The 22,957-nt window shown below is 36.5% G+C and overlaps 1 pseudogene; it reads right to left on the reverse strand.

Moving 5' to 3' along the window:
* Positions 1-11,551: 11,551 nt before the first annotated feature.
* On the reverse strand, positions 11,552-18,905 carry LOC107433350 (cytochrome P450 71D11-like; annotated as a pseudogene).
* Between the last annotated feature and the right edge of the window lie 4,052 nt (positions 18,906-22,957).

The raw sequence follows: 22,957 nt of genomic DNA on the forward strand, positions 1-22,957 counted from the left end.
CCTTTATCAGAGAGAGTTCTTGATGCCATTAATTATTTCAGAATTTTTCTGTTGTATCTCTTTCTGTTGTGCTACTCTTTGTGTCTTTTCTTAATTTTTTTAATAAAGTTATTGGTTTGTCTTTTAGGATTACAGAGGGTGTTAACTTAGTAATTAAGAAATGAAAATATAAAGATGGCAAGAGTTTATAGTGGTTCAGCTATAATAAGCTTACATTCACTCTTCAAATTTTCTCTCTAACATATTCTTATTAAACCCTCAGTGATATAAAAAATGACAGATGTATGTAGAGTTATCGTGTTATTGAAGTTAAGCCATAATTATGTAGAAGTTTATGATACAGATAAACTAAAGAATCCTATTACATCAATTACAGCTAGGATAAATATTAATAATAACAGTATATATCTTATACAACTGTACATATCATGTACAACAGAACTAGTTACTTAACATTCCCCCGCAAAATATGTGATCCTGAAAGAACACAGATTTTGGAACGAAGAAACTGAAAATGTCTTGTACTGAGGGGCTTCGTGAGCAGGTCTGCAAGCTAATCAGTTTTTGAAACATGGGAGACCCGAAGACTTCCTTTAGCAACTTGATCACGCACAAAATGGAAGTCTATACTAACATGTTGCATGCGTGAGTGAAGTTTGGGGTTTGCACACACATAGGTAGCACTTAAATTGTCACAATAGATGGTGGGAACAGTGCTTAAGCTGACACCAAGCTCATGAAGGAGAGAAACCAGCCAACGGAGTTTAGATGCAGTGTGAGCAATAGATTGGTACTTAGCCTCAGTGGACGACCGAGAAACAGATTTTTGTTTCTTTGATGACCACAAAATCGGGTTCCTTCCTAGAAACACTATATATGCCGTGGTTGAGGTGCAGTCATCCCTGTTACCAGCCCAGTCGGCATCTGAGAACGCATGAAGATTCAGAGGAGAGTCTTTGTGAAGAGCTAAGCCATGATGTTGAGTGCCGTTGAGATAACAGAGGAGACGCCTAGCCACAACCCAATGAACCTGAGTTGGACAGTGCATAAACTGGGAGAGTTTATTAACACTATAAGCAATATCTGGCCTTGTTATCAACAGATATCAGAAGGAATCAATAAGCTTTCGGTACTCAGTTGGGGAGTCAAGCGGCCTACCATCATGAAGAGACAAACTAGTGTTTGCAACCATAGGAGTCAGACAAGGTTTGGAGTCAAGCATCTTCATAGAGGCCAAAAGATCAAAGATATATTTCTATTGAGATAAGAGAACACCTGTAGATATGGGAAGAACTTGAATCCCAAGAAAGTAATGCAGGGACCCAAGATCCTTAAGAGAAAACTTATTTGACAAAGCCTTGACAAAGGCAGAAAGAAGAGTGGAGTTGTTGCCTGTCAAAATTATGTCATCGACATAAACAAGTAAATAAAGAGTGAGGTCGTTGCTGCGATAGACAAATAGGGAAGTATCCTCATAAGAATTTTTGAAACCAAATTGAATGAGAAACACCTTGAGGCCTCTGTACCACGCACGAGGAGCCTATTTGAGGCCATAGAGAGCTTTGTGTAGTCGGCAAACATGGTTTGGCTTGGTCTGATCAATGAACCCAGGTGATTGTGTCATGAACACTTCTTCTTGAAGGATTCTATTGAGAAAGGCGTTATTAACATCAAGTTGCTGAACGGGCCAATTTTGAGAGAGTGCTAGGCAAATGACAGTGCGTACAATAGCAGGCTTTATAACAGGACTGAAGGTGTCGAAATAATCGATGCCCGATCGTTGATGAAAGCCTTTGGCGACAAGACGGGACTTGTGTTTTTGAAGAGAACCATCAGAATGTGCAAAAAACCCACTTACAGCCAATTAGATTTTGGGTAGAATCAGGTGGAACAAGGGTCCAGTTATTGTTCTTGAGCAAAGCTTGATATTCAGTTTGCATGGCATCTCGCCAAGCAGGAATTGCCAGGCTTGTTTTGCAGTTTTAGGCTCACTGAGGGTGGTAACAGAAACAGCAAAAAAATATGGCAGTATTTTTGGCTTGAAAATCTGATTTAATGATCTCGTGTGCATTGCATGGGTACGAGTATTAAATGGAGGGGAAGGAACCAATGGAAATGGTGAAGCTGTGAGAGAGTCCCGAGCAGTAGGGTTGTCTTCTTACCGAGTGTCACATGAGGATGGAGTAGATGAATGCACGGGTAACGGTGAAGTACATATGGTTCTATTTCCAAGGGATAGAGAATGTGAATTTGGAGATAAAGTTGTCATAGGAGATGAATTGTGTGGTGTAGGGGATATAGAGTGTGGTGGAACACGTGAAGATTGGAAAGGAAATAAGGTATCAGTGGAGAAGTGATGATGTGATGGGATTGAAGTGGGAGTGGGTAGAGATGAATTATTGGCTTTTAGTTGTTGCATAAAAGGAAATTCATTTTCTACAAAGATAACATCACATGAAGAATAATTTTTTTTTGTCTTGACATCCAAACATTTATATCCACTTTGATTAGATAGTGGGCCAAGATACACACATGGATGAGAGAGAGGTTCAAGTTAGGAGTTTGTGTAAGGCTTGAGCCAGGGAAAACATAAACAGCCAAATGTGCGAATAGAATTAAAATTTGGTGATTTCTGAAAAAGAATTTCAAACGGGGATTTATTTTCTAAGGATGGAGTAGTTAATCTATTAACTAAGTAAGTGGCGGTTTGAAAAGCAAAGGACCAAAATTCTGTAGGAATATTAGCTTGAGATAATAAAAACATGCTAGTTTCACGAATGTGCCTGTGCCTAAGTTTTGCATATCTAGTTTATTGTGGAGTGTAGGGTGTGGTAAAAAAATGACTAATACCATTGATTTCAAAAAATGATTTAAGTTTAATAAATTCACCTCCATTATCAGAGTAAAAACAAATTAATGGCAATTGAAAATATTTTTCTACAATAGCTTTGAATTTAATAAAAACCGAGGACACATCAGATTTGTGCATAATAGGAAATAACCGTGTGTACTTAGAAAAATGATCTACAAAAATGACATAAAACCTAAAACCATCATAAGAGGAAACAGATAAGGGTCCCCAAACCTCATAATACATTAACTGCAAAGGTTGAGAACCAGAAAGGGAAGACAAACCAAAAGGAAGACGATGGGATTTATTGCAAAAACAAGATGAACAAGTAAATTTAGCAGTGTTGGAGACAGGAAGAGAATACTTGTAGATAATATGACGGAGAGTTTTGAGAGCAGGATGACCAAGCCGTTGACGCCATTGGTGAAGGCTTGTCTTGACACTGGTATAGGCAGCAGGTGTGGGATGAGAGGAAGGAGCACCCAGCCAATCATAAACTCCATGTTTAAGTGGTCCTTTGAGAAGACGAGTACCCATCTGGAGATCCTTCACAACAAAGTAAGTAGGAAAGAATTCAATAGAGGCGTTATTAGTTTGACAAAATTTTGACACAGCAAGTAAATTTCTTGCTATGGCAGGAACACATAAGACATTCGTGAGAGAAAAAAATTTAAAGGGAAAGGATAAAGAAGTAGAGCCAGTATGTGTGATACCCAATTTGTTACCATTACCAACAGAGATCTCTTCAGTGCCATCATAGTCAAAATGAAGAGATAAAGTCTGAAAATCTTGCACTATTTGATGCGAAGCACCTGAGTCTAATAGCCAAGGTTGAGGTGGACTGGTAGGAGCAGAACCCAAAACAGATGTGGAATGAAAAGCATGAGAAGCAGGTGGAGTGAAAGTAGGGGGTACTTGCTGCTTAGGTTTGAATGTCCACTGATGTTTGAAGGGAGGACAAAAGCGTGTAGAATGATCTTGGGTTGCGCACAGCTGACAACGACCCTTGTAGGCAGGGAGAGAGGAGGTGGACAGGTGGTGACGTTGGAGAACAAAAGAAGCACGAGGTGGTCGATATGGTTTTGGTGACCCAACCCGAGGAGCAAAAAGGCCAGGGAGAGGCATACGTTGAATAGCATGTGCTGTAATCGTGGTGTTGTGAGGTTGTGTGTCCATTTGTTTAATATAATTGTCATGCTCTGTTAATTTCTCAGGTAATTCTTCAAAACTGATAGAAGAATTGCGGGTACGAAATGCTGCAGAAATACTCTCAAAGGTAGTAGAGAGACCATTAAGAATATATAGAGTAGGATCATCTTCACTCACCGGGTGATCTAAAAGGTGGAGTTCATCTGCTGCACTTTTAACATCATTAAGATACTCCAAGATAGATCGAGTACCTTGTGGTTTAAGAAGCCTTTCCCTGATTCGCAGAAGACGAGAGCGGGATGGTTTTGCAAAAGCTATGGAAAGTCGATCCCAGGCATCTTTAGATGTTTCAGAAGTGGCCACAATCTGATGAACTTCAGGAGAGAGAGAAGCCAGCAGCGTACCAAGCAAAAGAGAATCCTAGTGAATCTAAAAGGAATAGTTAGGATTTGGAGATTGATTAGAAAGAATCGGCAACGGACATGGAAGATTGTCATTGACAAAACCATAGAGATCATAACCTGTGAGAAGCACATCAAACTGCTTATGCCATGGAAAGTAGGAGCTATCAGTGAGTTTGAGAAGGACCTGTATTGCCACGTTAATAACCACAAGAACACGGCTTGAGAGAGATGGCTCATTAGAGACAGAAGAAGGAGCAACTGTGGAGGTAGAAATCGGTGAAGAAGCCATGAGAAGGATGAAGATGGATCGAAAAATTTTATTTATTTTTTTTTTTTTGGCTGGAGCTCTGATACCATATAAAAGATGACAGATGTATGTAGAGTTATCGTATTATTGAAGTTAAGCCACAGTTAAATACAAGTTTATGATACAGATAAACTAAAGAATCCTATTACATCACAATAGCTAGGATAAATATTAATAATAACAGTATATATCTTATACAACTGTACATATCATGTACAACAAAACTAGTTACTTAACAAGTGACAGTTCAACTGAAAGCAGATTACAATCAATGGAGTAATTAATTAAAGACGACAATTAAACCACCCAAACAACCCCAATTACATCCTTAAATTGTAAAAATTGCTAAACATAAATAGCTTTAGCATGAAGAACATGACCAACTACCTCCTTTTCCTCCTACTACTTTAAACGTTCATATTGTTTGTCTTCATCAATATCATGCTTGAAAAAACAGCAAAAGGAAAAGTCTAGGTGACCCAAACCAATGACCACCATAGCTAATAAGAGAAACAGAATCGCTGTCAATTCTCTATCCACTAAAGTTAATCCACTGACTACTTGTGTGTGGATATCTTCATTCTTCACGTCGAACCATGGAAATATGGGGGTTTGGAATGCAGGATCAAAGAAGTTATCAACACCATGGATAATCAAACCTCCATCATTTTAAAGATTCCATTTGGTAACTTTGACTCCATTGAGGGATGTGCATTTGTTGTTTGGTAGGTTGGTAACAACCAGAGGATGACCAAGAAGCAGAGTATCAATTTTGGAACCATGAGGAAGTGAACCCAAGTCCTCACTCTCGAGCTTCTGAGGCACAACATGTTAGTGGCGGCTGTGCATATTTAGAGGAGAAGAATGCATGGTCGGGACGACAAAGGACAGTGAGCGTGGAATTGCCGGACAACCATAGGGAAACATAGTGAGTGTTGAAGAAGATCATGGACATTGCATGATAGCCTTTGTCAGAGAGAGCTTTTGATACCATTGCCATTTTGATGCCATTGCCACATTGAAGTTGTTGTTGTTACCTTCAGCTTGGTTTGAGAGAAGAACCACCAAAACAAGAATGCAAAAGAACACCGATTTGGATGCCATAGGAAGCTTAGCTTCAAGATTAATGCAACGAAAAAGCAAGACTGAAAGAAATTTTGTAGGAAAGGATGTGAGAGTCTAACTTAGAAACAGGGCAAATATATATATATATATATATATGGGACTCTCAATTTTGGAAACTTATAGTACAAGTAACATTATTATTGGTGTTAGAGTTCTATTGGACTCACAATGTTGAAAATTACTAAAATGTCAGAGTCCAAATGATTTATATATGTGTGTATGTGTGTATTATACCTCAAAGAAGTCAAATGCCTAGGCACTGGCTTGTTCTATTTGCACGTTGCCAATACTAAATTAAACATCAAATTGGATTAGAGAGACCAATTACCAAACCAGATGGAACTTTCTTTACTTTCCACTTAAAACAGACTTCAGATTTTTGCTAAACTCAGACTGATTTATCTAGGCTTTTATATATATAAAAAATTTTATTTTATTAGTTGAAAAATTACTATATATAATATAAATATGGATATTATAAGATATATAATGAACTAATGACATTTTATTTTACCCCGTTACTTGATAGAGTTACCAAAAGTATACATTTTCAACAAGAACTAATTGAATTTTAATTTGGCTGATTTACAAACATAAGGAAGCAAGTAATTCCAATTTGGTAGTAAAGGGATGCGATAGAGAAATAGAAGAAAGCAATAATGTCTCAGCAGAAATTGGACATATAAAGTACTTTTAAGCAAGGTTCAAAAAATCGATATCGATGTAAATATCAAGAGTTTAAAATATATAAATATCAGAAAATAACGAATATCGATAAAAAGTTATAAAAAATAATGGAAATTTTTTTTAAAAGTGAAAATTTTTATTGAAACTTTAGAATTAGCTTATTTAACCCATTGATTATCAAATCGATTATAAAACTTGCTAAAATATTGAATGGATGTTATATTATTCTTAGTGAATTGATTTATAATAAGCATTAATGATCGTAGATGAATTATTATTAATAAAAATATATCAAAAAATACATATATGATAAAATTATTTATTAACTAAAAATAATTACATTGTAGTTCATAAATGTCATCTTAATACCACATAAAACTTCTTAGTGGTTGAAAATCATCGGTTTTTTCCTAATTTTGATTTTGAGATGTAAAATGTGAGAAGTATATATGAAAAGATATATCTCCCTGATAATTTTGCATATAATTATTAATATGCCAACTATATGGATCTTGTATTATTGGTTGACTATGTGCATAACTACTATTCTCTGATGGTTGAGTTTGAGATGTTAACCATGAGTTGCTACTTGATGACATTCCATACATATCCATTGAACAAGGATTATAAAAATGACTTTCAACGCCTCATAGAAATTGAATCTTTTTCTTATTGTGACATCTCCATTATAGATTTTTTTTTTTTTTACGTATATAGTCTTTTCCAATAGCATCGAGTCCTTGACCTGTATCTCTACTCCCATGATCTTCATCTTATGTTGCATGTGTGGAATAATATTCACCAGTAAATTGGCTTAATCCAACTTATTGATTTGGTAATTTCCTTTGGCCACTACCTTTTCTAACTTCTAATATATATAATTTATTGAAGTTATCTTCATCACCACTAGAGTTAGAATGACTACTAAGAGTCTCAAATTGTGAATGCGTACCACTTGATGGAGCTGAAGTACTAGTAATTCTAGTTTGCTCTCTCATAAGCCTTTAAAATGAATTACCACTACTATAATTTACTTCTTCAGCAATCACTTTTTGAACATTTATTCCCTCTTTTTCAGCTTGTTGAGCAATGTTTGGATCAGGATTCCCTGAGTCTTATATTGTGAATGTGGACCACCTGATGGATCTGAAACACTAGTAGTTTTAGTTGGCTCTCTTATAAGCTTTTGAAATGAATCACCACTACTAGAATTTACTTCTTTAGCAATCACTTTTTGAACATTTATTCCCTCTTTTTCAGCTTGTTGAGCAATCTTTGGATAAGGATTCCTATCATGTTCATCCATTGGTACATTTGATTGCCCTCTTCATCATCATCATCTTTCATTATAGTTTCAAATATTAAGATTTCCAAGGTTTAAAAATATAATCCACAATCTTTGTATTTTTGCTTTATCAATATTTAATAAATAAGTAGAACTTATTAATATTATTCAATTCAATTCATTCTATTTTGCTTATATCACTAAATGTCTAAAAAGCAATTAAAAGGTAAAAAAATTATCAATGAAGTTAATTTGATAAAAAGTCAATAATATTTATGAATTTTTTTAAAACATTAAATAAATATAGGATATTTTAGAAATTTCAGTGGAAATTTTGGAAATTTCCATGAAAATTATAGATTTTTTAACTAAATCATTAAGGATTTGATGTAGATATTTTATGTAAATTTCCATGGAAATTTGTCAAAATTTCAAAAATTTCAATGGATATTATGGAAATTCTATCAATTTTCATCTCGAACTTAAATTTTATTTCAACCCCTTCAAAAAATAAAAATATCGAAGAAATATCGTATATTTTAAACCTTTCTTTTAAGAAGTATTGCTTTGATATCATCACAAGTAAGGGAAAACTACTCATCAAGATCATCACCACGGTCACGAAACCTCAAAAAACAACATATACAAAATCTTCATTTGCCTTAATGACACTACCTTTTCTAGTTGCCTTGTCCACTTTATGCTCCTTAATGATAATGTCCAATATCCTGTCTGCTTCTTGTTGTAGCTTCACAAGTTTAGGCCTCAATCCATTGAATGGATGAAACAAATATATAGAAGGAAAAAGATCTTCTACAACAAAACCTCCTGCAGCTTTTGCAATTTCCATCATAACCGATATGAATTTTTCTTGTTCTTTGCATCACTTGCCTTTAAGGAAGGAAATGAAGAGCATTTTGAAGGCAGGTAAGTAGAACTCCATGAACAAAAGTATATAGTGGTTCAGTTTGCTTGTCTAATCGATTGGTATAAAAACACCAAAAATAAGGGACCCATATAGGACAAGGTACTTGCCTCCACGCATATATTCTTAAAAAAATCATACACCAAATGAATTCAGTACCCTTACCCTTGTCACCATTATTAATGATAAATTAACAATATCTTCTTTGCTAGTACTTTCAAGACCAAATGTAACTATTGAATCTAAAATAAGTATCATTTTGTGGTATGAAAATGAAAATTAATGAAAACTACAAGAAACTTGCAATTGCCACAAAGCAATAAACTAGAAAGAGGAAGGAAGTGAAGAGGATTTTGAAGAAAGGTAAATGGAGCTCCATGAACAAAGTATAATGAGCTTTGTGTGTTCCAACTTGAAACTAAGTCTGTGTTGGTTCTCCAAAATGCAATGTTCACAAAAGTCTAATATGCTGATTTTGTTCTTGCCTAATAGACCCTGTTTGTTCAATTCTCGCAAAGCTTTTTCACTGATGTGAGCTAACCTTCTATGCCATAGTTGACTTTCATCCTGATTTGTAGTCATTGTAGTAGCACTCATACTAATCACAGTTTGTCCTTCTAACATATATAAACTATTCCTCTTTATTCCCGTCATAACAGTAAGAGCACCTCTTGAGATTTTCATTGTACCGCTCTCTAGTTTACATGTGTACCCTGAGTCATCTAAAACTCCAACTGAAATCAAATTTTTATAAAGTTCTGATACATGCCTTACATTGCTCAATGTCTTAACTACTCCATCAGACATCTTGGTTGTGATATTTCCGATATAGTGACATTACATGCCATGTCGTTACCTAGTAAAACCTGTCCACCATTAAAATTTCTATGCTACTGAACCAATCAACTTTTGGGCATAAACGGAAAGTGCACTCAGAATCCGGAGTCCATTCTTAACTAGTCTGTTCACATGAGACATTCAGTACTTCTCCAATCTCATCTTCATTGCCCACTACTACAACATCTCCACTTTCAGATTGCTTTTCTCTATTTTCTTTATTTCTTCTTTTGTAACAATCCTTAATAAGATGACCCTTTCTTTGACAATAATAACATTTCGTTTTGTCTAGTCCTCCACTTAGATCTAGACTTTCCTCTAGATTTTTCTCTGTCTTTATCGTTATAACTGTTAGAATTTCTATAAGAACCTCTTCCTCAGTAACAAGTCTCTCTCCAATTGAGTTTTCTTTCTTCTCAATTTTCATCTCAAGTTCTTTAGATTTAATGGCACTTATTACAACATCTGTTATGAGAACCTCTATCCCATATTTGATAACATTTCTCACATCCTTGTAGCTATTAGGAATTTATAAGCGCTTATCTGTAAATTTTTCATTACAGTTTGCCTAATCCAATGCCAATGCCAATCTATTAAATTCATCAAGGTTCTCATTTAAGTCCTTTGAAGCATTCATTCTAAAGCCAAAGAACTTTTCTAGCAGATATATTTTATTTGGAAGAGATTTAACCAAATATAACTGTTCCAGCATTTTTTAGATTGAAAAGGCAGTTTTTGGGTCATTTACGTTTCTTAGAACACTGTCAGATAGATGAAGAATTATGGTGCCATGGACTATCTCATCCATGTCTTTCCTTTGTTCTTCATTCAGGCTTTGAGAGTATAAATCATCCAGAGCGTTGGCAACTTTTTGTTGTACTAGAACGGCTTTCATCTTGTGCCTCCATAGAAGAAAGTCCCCTTTCCCATTGAAGACTTCTAGCTCAACCCTTGTGGATCCCATCAAGAAAGTTTCTCTTAGTAATTCTTTTAAACAAAAGATAGGCGAATTTCTTTCTTTGGCCATTGATCAGAAACAAAAGCTCTGATACCATTGTTATGACTATATGCAGCACAGAAACAGTAAGTAAAGTAAAAATAATAATAATAATAATAAAAAAAAAGAATCAACACACACGATTTACGAGGTTCAATTCAAAAATTGAATCTATGTCCTCAGTGAACTCCATCCAAGAAGTTCCTGCACTATAAAATTCAGTTTGTACACGAATAGCTCTTTTTCTGGTTCATACATGTTTTTTAAAACCCATAAACCACACTAAGGTCCCTTGTAATTATTATTATTGGTTAAAAAATTAATATGGATATTATAAGACAATGAACTAATAGCATGTCATTTTACCCTGTTAAATGAAAATACACTGAAAAGATGATGCAAAGATACAGAAGGAAACAGATCTTCAACGTCAAAACCTCCAGCAGCTTTTGCAATTTCCATCACAACCTATACACAATTTTCTGGTTCTTCGCATTTCGTTCCATTTCGTACCAAAGGCTGCCTTTAAGGAACGAAATGAAGAGCATTTGGAAGGAAGGTAAGTAAAACTCCATGAACAAAAGTATATAGTGGCTCGATTTGTTTGTGTAATTGGTTGGCATAATTACACAAAAAATAAGGGACCCATACAGGAAAAAAAACTTGCCTCCACACAAATATTCTTAAAACAATCATGCACCAAATGAACTCAGTACTCATACCCTTGTCACCATTATTAATGATAAATGAACAATATCTTCCTTGGCTAGTACTTTCGAACACCTAATGCAACTATTGAATCTAAAATAAGTATTGTTTTGTGGCATGAAAGTGGAAATTAACGAAACTACAAGAAACATGCAATTGCCATAAAGCAATAAACTAGAGAATAGCATACCAGCAATTTCCAATCAAATATGCAAATGGAAAATTAAGCATTCACAGCATAGCTTATTGGCAATGTTATATATTAACTGTTTCTCTTCCAAATCCCAGGTCCTAACATGTATAAACGAAAAAAGAAACAACTTCTTAATAAGTTTTCCCCACGGGAAAATTTTCTACAAGTGAATTTCATTAAGGATGATAAGCGATGGGAATCAAAAGCAGGTCTTCTTTTCTTCTGACAGTAATGCCAAAGCTCTCAGTCATGTCTAGTTCTTCATGTTTCAATCCCTCTGGGAGTTTCCAATCAAAATGATACAGCAGCAATGCAAGTGGAAGCTCAACATTGATCATACCAAATGACACACCAGGGCACATTCTTCTTCCAGCACCAAATGGAACATACTCAAAATTTGTACCCTTGAAATCCACAGAGCTATCAACGAACCTCTCTGGATTGAAACTGTCAGGGTCAGTCCAATATTTAGGATCTCTTGCTATTGCATATGCATTTAATATCACCTTGGTTTTGATAGGAATCTCATAACCATTAATCTCACATCTTTCACTGCACTCTCTTGGAAGCAACAGAGGGAAAGGAGGGTGTAATCTCAAAACTTCTTTAATAACACACTTCAAATATTTCATCTCGTTAAGGCTCGTTTCATCGACTGAACCTTTTTTGCTAAACACTCTCCTAACCTCTTCTTGTGCCTTCTTCATCACTTTTGGATGTTTTATCATTTCTGACATTCCCCAGTCTACAGCATTTGCTGATGTCTCACTCCCTCCAGAAAACATGTCCTGAAAAGTTTTTCTATACCATGTCAATTTTTATTGAAAGGTCTAATTTTGAAAAATGAACTATTTGGGAGGGGCGATTAATGAACTTCATTTACACAATTCAAATTTTATTTTCACCATGTTGATTTGCATACTTGGTAGTAACTCCATAACCCAGAATACTTATTTAGTTTAATGAAGGAGGATGAGAAAAAAGGATGAGCTCAGCTTAAGAAAGTGACAAACTATCACAAGAGTGAAAGCTCATCCATGGAAGAGGATGAATTTATCCAAGGAAAGAATAAGCTAACCCTAATGAGGAGAAGTAATGCAATGTAGAAGAATTTGAGCTGAACCATTGTGAGGTATATATATATATATAGTTTAGTCAGGTAGGTTGAGAAGCTCGCTATAAGGAGTAAGAATATCTTTATAGAGGAAGAGGACAAACTCATCTAGAATATCTTTATAGAGGAAGAGGATAAACTCATCTAAGGATTAGCTCATCAACCAAAAAAGATAGTTAGATATAATAGTGAGATTGCTTGTTAAGAAGGAACTATCCATCTGCAATATCAGGGATAAAGGAATCCATAACCAGAACCACTCACACTAGCTTTCTGTTTCTGAACATTCCTCTGCTATAATCCATTACCATATATTTGTGCATCATTAATGTCCACAAATACTTACTAAGAGTATACATTTTGAGCAAGAATTAAGTGAATTATAGTTTGACATGATTCACAAACATAAGGAAGCAATTAATTTCAATTCTGTAGTAAAGGTATTTTATAGAGACATAGGAAAAGCAATAATGTTCCAATAGAAAATTGAACATATGTAATACTTACAAAGAGTACTGCTTTGATGTTATCCAAAGTCAAGGAAAACTGATTATGATCTGGACCACCGCGGTCTTGAAACTTCAAAAGAACATCTACAAGATCTTCATCTGTCTTAATTACCCCATCCTTTCTTGTTTCCTTGTCCTCTTTGTGTTCCTTGATGATGATGTTCATTATCCTGTCAGACTGTTACAGAATTGGGAGAAAAACGAATAGCAACGGAAACAAAGAAATCGAAGAACAAACACACAATTAACGTGGAAACCCTTGACGGGAAAAACCACGGGCAGGGAGAAGCAAATCCAATATCGAAAGATTTGTACAAGGTGAGCCAAATTTCGAGATACCCTAAAAAATCCCAATAACGGCCGAACAAAAAATACAGATATATATATAGTACAGAAGAAACCCTAAAATGGAACAGGTCCATACCGCGGGGGCGCTGTCCCCGTACCCCCATCGGGCTCAGTGGTGGGCTACGGTCTCGGGCCTATCGGCCCGAGACCTCCGCTTCCACCACAGAGCCCCAAATTTTTCTCCAAAATTTAGTTTCACCAAATGGGTCGCACCGCGAGCTTTTCGGGTCGGGTCAACAAGAATTCGGGTCACAAACTCTAACAATCTCCACCTTGACACGAATTCCATATAAGGAATGGAAAAACATACAAAACTCCAATCTTCGATAAAAGTTGCCATCCTCTTCCACAAAAGCCCCTAAAGGCAAAGCTCAACAACAAACACCAACCAAGTCCAAGCAATGCTCAAACTTGGCTACTGGAAGTGCCTTGGTCATCATGTCAGCAGGATTATCATGATTACTCACCTTGCTGACAACAATATCTCCACGAGCAATAACATCACGTACAAAATGATACCGAACATCTATATGTTTTGTCCTCTCGTGAAACATCTGATCCTTAGTGAGATAGATAGCACTCTGACTATCACAATTGATAACCGTACTCTCCTGCTCAGAGCTCAACTCACCTATCAACCCCCTTAACCAAATAGCTTCTTTCACCGCTTCAGCTATAGCCATATATTCAGCTTCTGTAGTTGATAGTGCAACTGTTGCTTGCAAAATAGACTTCCAACTGATAGAAGTATCTCCAAGAGTAAATACATAACCAGTAGTGGACCTCCTTCTATCAAGGTCCCCAGCAAAATCTGCATCAACATATCCACGTACACCCTCCTTACTTCCACCAAACTCTAAACAAGTGTTAGTAGTGCCTCTCAAGTACCTTAGAATCCACTTGACAGCTTGCCAGTGTTGTTTGCCAGGATTAGCCATATACCGGCTCACAACACTAACAGCATGTGCAATGTCAGGACGGGTACACACCATAGCATACATCAAACTACCAACAGCACTAGAATAAGGAACATGTGACATATACTCAATATCTCTATCCGACTGTGGTGACATATCAGCAGACAATCTAAAATGAGTAGCTAATGGAGTACTTACAGGTTTAGCGTTCTTCATTCCAAAACGCTCCAGAACTTTCTCAACAAAAGATCTTTGAGTCAAGAAAAGTTTACTTGCAGATCTATCTCTCTCAATCTCCATACCAAGAATCTTCTTTGCCGCTCCCAAATCTTTCATCTCAAATTCACCACTCAATTTTGCTTTCAATCTGTTGATATCGGATTTCTTCTTGGCCACTATCAGCATATCATCAACATAAAGCAACAAATAAATAAATGAGCCATCTTCCAACTTCCTAAAATACACACAGCTATCATATTGGCTTCTAGAATAGCCATGGCTAAACATAAACCCATCAAACCGTTTGTACCACTGACGAGGGGATTGCTTCAAACCATATAAGGACCTTTTCAACAAACACACATGATCCTCTTTTCCTTCAACCTCGAAACGTTCGGGTTGCTGCATATAAATTGTCTTCTCAAGCTCACCATGCAAGAAAGCGGTCTTCACATCTAGTTGCTCCAACTCTAAATCATGCATAGCAACTAGCGCTAACAAAGCACGAATAGAAGTATGTTTAACGACAGGGGAAAATATATCATTAAAATCAACTCCTTGTACCTGTGAATACCCCTTCGCTACTAAACGTGCTTTGTACCTCGCATCTTCAACACCAGGGATGCCTTCTTTCTTTTTGTAGACCCACTTGCATCCCACAATCTTCTTACCCTCTGGAGGTAATGCTAACTCCCAAGTGTGGTTCTTATGAAGCGACTCCACCTCTTCCTGCATAGCAATTAACCACTTTACAGAATCCTCACATGAAATGGCTTCATAATAGTTGCGAGGATCACTGGGACTCTCGATCTCCTGTGCTGCAACACAAGCAAAAGTGACATAGTCAGCTAAACTAGAGGGCTTCTTGATCTCCCTACGAGGTCTATCCTTGGCAATCGAATGCTCTTGCACCTCCTCAATTCTCTCTTCTTCCACATGAGTGGGTGTCTCAAATGGGCCTGAAACTGAACCATTCTGTGAAGTACTTACTTCCTCCACCCTAAACTTCACCTGCTTTGGCACACTGTCTGAAACAACGAGCTCCCTTTTTGGATGCAGCATTGCCATCTCATCAAACACAACATCCCTGCTAATCACAACCTTAGATGACTTTGGATCAGGAAGCCAAACTCTATATCCTTTTACACCCTGCGGGTAACCAAGAAATATGCCCTTCTTCGATCTAGGCTCAAGCTTACCATCATTAACATGAACATAGGCAGGGCATCCAAATACCTTTAAATCTAGATAATTAGCAGGTTTTCCAGACCATACCTCTTCAGGAGTCTTGCAATCGATTGCTGCCGATGGAGAACGATTCACCAAGTAGCAAGCTGTAGCAGCTGCTTCTGCCCAAAAGTCCTGTGCTAACCCAGAATTCGACAGCATGCATCGGACTTTCTCCATAAGAGTTCTGTTCATCCGCTCAGCCACACCATTTTGCTGCGGAGTTCCTCTAACTGTGAGATGTCTAACGATCCCTTCGTTTCTACAAAACTCATTGAAAACACCATCACAGAACTCCAATCCATTATCTGTACGAAGGCGCTTCACCCTTCTTTCCGTCTGCTTCTCTACCAAAGCTTTCCATTGCTTGAAGATAGCAAATACGTCATTCTTGTGCTTCAAAAAATATACCCAGACCTTCCTGGAGAAATCATCAATGAAGGTCAACATATATCTGCCACCACCCTTAGAAGCAGTACGTGCGGGTCCCCAAAGATCTGAATGAATGTAGTCTAGAGTACCTTTGGTTTTGTGAATTCCAGTACTGAAGCTAACTCTCTTCTGCTTCCCAAACACACAATGTTCACAAAACTCCAACTTCGAGATACTCCGATCACCAAGCAAACTCCGTTTGCTCAACATCGCCAAACCTTTCTCACTCATATGGCCCAATCTCATATGCCACAAACGAGTAACATCCGAATCTGACATGGACACTGAAACAGCAGTCGACCCCATTACCACAGAACCCTGTAGCCTGTATAATGTACCAACCAGGCTAGCTTTCATCACCACCAAAGCACCCTTCAGAACCCTCAAAACTCCACCTCCACCAGCAAAAGAACAACCAGACTTGTCCAGAGCAGATAAAGAAATTAAATTTTTAGACATATCTGGAACGTGACGTACCTCAGATAGTGTTCTGATAATTCCATCATGCATCTTCACCCTTACAGTTCCAATGCCGATGACACAGCAAGGATGATCATCTCCCATCAGCACAACACCTTTATCCACCGGAACATAAGAAAAGAACCAATCCCTATGAAGACAGATGTGAAACGAACAGGCTGAATCCAAAATCCATCCCTGCTTGCCCGAACTATCCTCAGTCACTGAATAAACATCTCCATCTTCAATTTCCTCATGTGCGACACTGGCTTCGGCATGTTCCTTACTCTTTTCATTATTTTTATTCTGAAGCTTACGACATTCAGTTTTGATGTGCCCCTTTTTCTTACAGTAGTGACAAATAAGGTTTCTGAACCTTGGCTTCGATCTTGGCCGACTACCACCATTGTTATTTTGATCTCTAGATGATGTTCTACCTCTAACAATCAAACCCTCTCCTCCGGAACTCCCAAAATTATTGTTATCCGAACTGCTGGTCAACTCCTTATCAAACAACTCCTTAGAATATAAGGAAGCTTTCACGTCCTCCAATTTTAGGGTTTTATTACTGTAAATCAAAGTCTCCCTAAAATTTTTATACAATGGAGGTAAGGAACGCAGTAGCATTAGGGCCTGATCTTCATCATCATATTTAATGTCCATGTTCGCCAGATCCAACAAAATAGTAGAAAAATCATCTATGTGTGTTTTAATAGATGTACCTTCAACCATAGAAAGGGTGTATAGACGGTGCTTCGCAATCAGTTTCGTTGTGAGATTCTTTGTGATGTACAAAGATTCCAACTTGTCCCATAAGTCCTTTGTTGTCTTCTGATCAAGGACCTCCCTCAAAACTTCATTGGACAAGCATAGCTGAATGGTGGATAGGGCACGCTCATCAACCTCGGCTTTCTTTTCGGCATCCCACGAAGACGACATCTGCTCCTTGCCAACCAACGCCTTGTGTAAACCGTTCTGTGTCAAAATCGCCTTCATCTTGACTTGCCACATGGAGAAACTCATGTTGCGCTCAAATTTCTCAATGTCGAACTTTGTTGCCATGATCGAAAGAAAAAGAAAAGAAAAAATTCCCAAATAGATCGACGCGGCTCTGATACCACTTGTTACAGAATTGGGAGAAAAACAAATAGCAACGGAAACAAAGAAATCGAAGAACAAACACACAATTAACGTGGAAACCCTTGACGGGAAAAACCACGGGCAGGGAGAAGCAAATCCAATATCGAAAGATTTGTACAAGGTGAGCCAAATTTCGAGATACCCTAAAAAACCCCAATAACGGCCGAACAAAAAATACAGATATATATATAGTACAGAAGAAACTATCGGCCCGAGACCTCCGCTTCCACCACAGAGCCCCAAGTTTTTCTCCAAAATTTAGTTTCACCAAATGGGTCGCACTGCGAGCTTTTCGGGTCGGGTTAACAAGAATTCGGGTCACAAACTCTAACACAGACTCTCGTTGCAGCCTCTCAAGTTTTGGCCTCCATCCGCTGAATAGATGAAGCAGATATACCGAAGGAAACAGATCTTCGACATCAAAACCTCCTGCAACTTTTATAATTTGTGTTACAACCGATAAAAAATTTTTCTTGTTCTTTGGATTTCTTACCAAAGGCAGCCTTTGAGATGATGCTATCTGCTGCGGAATGAATTTGCCCAGTAAGATTAATAACTGATCCAGCATGTGAGCCAACGAATTGAATGAGATTAGATAGCACTTCTTCTCTAATGGGTCGGTATGATTGAACTTGTGCTGTGCTTAGAAGCTCTTGTACACAAATTTTTCGAATCTGTTTCCAATACTCACCATAGGGTGAAAATGCAACACTGGTAGAATTATAGGACATGATCTTTGAAACAAGAATTTCTGGCCTAGATGCAAAGATAGCATCATGGGTTTTCATAATCTCTTCGGCAAACTCTGGAGACGAAACCACCACGGTTGAAACTTGTCCAAGGTTTAGGTGCATCAGAGGTCCATGTTTCTTGGCCAAGTCTCTCAATGCTTGATGAGGTAGAGAGCCAACAAGTTGGTGCAAGTTTCCTATTATGGGTAACTTCCATGGTCTGGAGGCAGTTTTGATGCTGAGTTTGTGCGTTTTGATCTCTTAGTCAATATGTTCAGCACCAAAATCAGAAAGAGGAAGGAAGTCAAGAGGATTTTGAAGGAAGGTAAATGGAGCTCCATGAACAAAGTACAATGAGGTTCTGTGGATTAGAGTCTTTGTGGCTTACTAATAAAATATACTATTGGATTTAAAAAAATAAGAAAACGAAAAACAAAAACAAAACAAAATTTCTTGGTTTACAAAAATGCATTAATTATTAGATAAAAGAATATTCAATTATTATATTAATAAAGATTATTTCTGTATCCAATTTATCTTATCTTGCTGCCCTTTGATTTTTCCACATGTTAAGAGGCATGGTTTTTCTACTAGAATAATGAGGCATAAGTGATATTGTTATTCTATTATAAGTCAGAAAAAAGTCACGCGAAACGAATTAAGTCTAGCCACTTGTCAACTAGGTAGAATAAAGTTTGAGTGGGTTAAATTATTATGTGCCAAAATTGAAACTTTTTGAATGTTGAATATTTAAATCATCCTTTCGGTGGTGATTGAATTTGTTGAACAAGCTGGGGTTCAAAATTCAAATATTCATGAAGGTGGACATAATTGTTTTGGATAATCCAATTGTAGCAAATATATAATGTGCTCTCTGATTTACAAATGAGATTAATTTTGCACAAAAATATATTATTTGAATATTGACAAAAAGTTGCGAATTCCAGTCATGAAGTCAGTTCATGACACATGCCATAATGTTTTATTAGACTGAGATTTTAATGCAACTTATAAGGTTTTCGTCTGTTTTGTCTAATTAATATGAATTTGATTGTTGTGTTTTCCTTTTCTTAATGTCACAATCCAGAATTTTGATTATTCTAAACAATTTAATCTGATTATTATGAAATAATACGATCAGAATATATACTTAGAAAGCAGGCTTCTATTACTTTTAAATGATTTATACAGATTATTATGAAATAATGCGATCAAAATAGCTCTTTCTTTGGTTTATACAGATTTTTTAAAACCCGTAAACCACACTAAAATCACTTATACACCTTTTCTCTTCCCCAAAAAACACTCACCCATAATGTTTCTAGAATTTCTAGACAAAAAGCTTCAAGAATGAAAGAGGTTTTAGAGAGGGAACAAGCTGTTATTGATTGAAGAATAAGTCCTGTATTAAGGAAACTCTGTTTCTGCAGTACATTGGGTTCTTTTTATGAAGACAGCAGCTATTATAAGTAGCCCTTGCCACATCGGCAACAAAAAGCATACCTTCACTTAACTTAACTTTGTTATAACTTATACTTGAAACGACATAGTTTAACCATTGCTACTTAAAATAAAACAATTAACGTCCTCGCCCTTTTGCTTCTTTTAATCACATATCAACAAGACTTCAAGGACTTCTTAGTTCACTAAACTCTGACTTTAAATCTTGAGCAAGTTCTTACATGAATTAAACTTGCCCATTGGTAGAACCTTAGCTCCCATATTAGTTGCAGTATGTGATAAATAGCAATGCCGACTCTGTAGAAGAATTGGAGAACAGCTAGTGTCTTGGAAGTGATGGGAAAAAAATTTATAATTAAATATTAATATATTATATATCTAGAATTATCCAATCCACCGACTTTTACTGTTATAAAAAGGTGATGATATATGATTATTTGTCTTATCCAACAATAATAGAAAAAGAGCGCGTGAGTGCTTTACGTTGAGAGTATGTGTGTGCGTGTCCTTTGAGTGAGAAAGGGTGTGAAAAGATGTTTTGTGTCTAGCGTAAGCCAAAAGTCAAGTGAGCGTGAGTGTGTTAGCGTGTGTTGCTCATTTGTGTGAGTGAGTGTGTTGCTCTCTTTATACGTGTGCGTGTACCAAATATTTATAAATTAATAAAAATCAATTTTTTTGTTTATTCCTTGGTCATCTGTGTTCAACATTTTTGGTATCAGGGCAAAGCGATTCAAGTTTGATTTTGTGGAAGTTTTTTGTTCGTGATCACACAGTCAAGATTAAATTTGCATAGTACTACGGAAATTTTTCAGCAACCACAATGGGAGATCTTTAAGTTGGTGGAGACATTGAGAAGCTCAACAGTTAGAATTACGACACTTGGTCAACATGCATGAAGTCACATTTGAAGGGTCAAGATCGTTGAAAGATCATAGTTGGTAGTGAAGTCAAGCAACTGCAGGATGCTGAAGCTTTGAAAAAGTGGAATATTAAAGCTGGTAAGATAATGTTTGCTCTTAAATCTACAGTTGTAAAAGAAATGTTAGAGTACATACGGGATATTGAAGTTTCAAAAGAGGCATGAGACACGTTTGCAAGACTCTTCTCAAAATGAAAGACATGAGGTTGCAGCTTTTCGAGAGTGAATTACTATCAACAACACAACATGATATGACAATCCATAAATATTTCAACAAGATAAAAACTCTCAGTCGCAAAGTTACTAAATTAGATTCTAGTTCTCATATTACAGAATCTAGAATGAGAAGAATAAATTTATATAGGTTGAGACTCGAATTAAAAGATTTATTTCAGCCATTTAAGATTGATCAGTCAAATCTTCATTGATTGAATTAGAAAATTTGCTTATTGATCAAGAAAATATGATCAAAAAAATGGTTGGGTCTCACTAAAGAGCGACAAAAAAGTGCTCTTTAGTGGCAGCAAAAAGGCCGACCCAAACAACAAAAATATCATAAATTAAATCATCATGGAGAAGAATTTAGAGGAGAACAAAGGAATAATAGAAACAAACAATAATTTTTAGAAAATAAAAAGAGATGATGGAAGATGCTTCAACTGTGAAAGAAAATGACATTATATTAAAAACTATAAACTAAGGAAGAAATTTACAGAAAGTAATATAGTTATCCAAGAGCCTCAAAATAATATAAGTGAAGATGAATGGGATGTTGAAGCATTTTTTACTACTGCTGAGCTTATGGATAGCTCAAGTTCAACGCAAGAAAGGGAAACAACACTTGTAGTGGTTATCCCTAGACACATTGATTATAAAAATGATTGGATTATACACTCAGGAAGTTCAAATCATATGATTGGAGATAAAGAGAAGCTGCAAAGCATGACAGAGTATAAAGGAGGGCGTATGGTGGTGACGACAAATGATTCGAGATTGCCAACAGCTGATGTTGGAAAGAAAGCTATCGTGCCTCGTTTTAGTTGCAATCAAGTCCAGCTGCTTCATGTGCTAGGAATGAAGAAGAATTTGCTATCAGTTGCTCAACTAACATCTTCTGGAAATTATGTATTGTTTGGACCTAAAAAGGTTAAGGTTTATCGAGATTTTAAAATCTCTAGTACACCAACAATAAAGGGGCGGCGATTGGAATCTATTTATGTGATGTTAGCAGAGTCCGCCTATGTAAATAAAACTAGAAGGAATGAGATATCAAATCTCTGGCACGCATGATTAGTACATGTCAGCTATAAAAGGTTGAAGGTGATGATGCAAAAGTCAATGCTCAAGGGTCTTCCCCAACTCAATGTCAGTGTCGACATAATCTGTGCAGGATGTCAATATGGTAAAGCACATCAACTACCATTTGAAGATTCAAAGTTCCAAGCAAAAGAGCCTCTGCAACTCATTCACTCTGATATCTTCGGACGTATCAAGCAGTCATCAGTTGGGGGTATGCATTATATGGTGACATTCATTGACGATTTTTCAAGGTATGTCTGGATTTTCTTTATGAAAGAAAAGTATGAGACTTTTTCAAAATTTAAGCAATTTAAAAAAAAAGATAGAAAGAGAAGTAGGTAAAAGGATAAAATGCTTATGCACAGATAATGAGAGAGAATATACATCAAGAGAGTTTATACAATATTTAAAAGAATATAAAATAAGAAATCAATTGACATGTTCGAATACTCCACAACAAAATGATATTGCGGAACAAAAGAACCGACATCTTGCATAAACATGTCGGAGCATGCTACATGCAAAAAGTGTTCCGAGAAGATTTTGGGCTGAGTGCATGAAGACAGCAGCCTGTGTAATTAATATGCTTCCTTAAGGAAAGTTAGGATTCCTCTCACCTTTTTTTTTTTTTTTGGTTTCAACAACCCTTTAAGGCATGTTGCCTATGTCATAGACATTGTAGTTGCCATATATTCTAACTTGGACATCCAACTT

This window comes from Ziziphus jujuba, chromosome 1 (assembly GCF_031755915.1).
Source record: "Ziziphus jujuba cultivar Dongzao chromosome 1, ASM3175591v1".
In the NCBI taxonomy this organism is placed as follows: Eukaryota; Viridiplantae; Streptophyta; class Magnoliopsida; order Rosales; family Rhamnaceae; genus Ziziphus; species Ziziphus jujuba.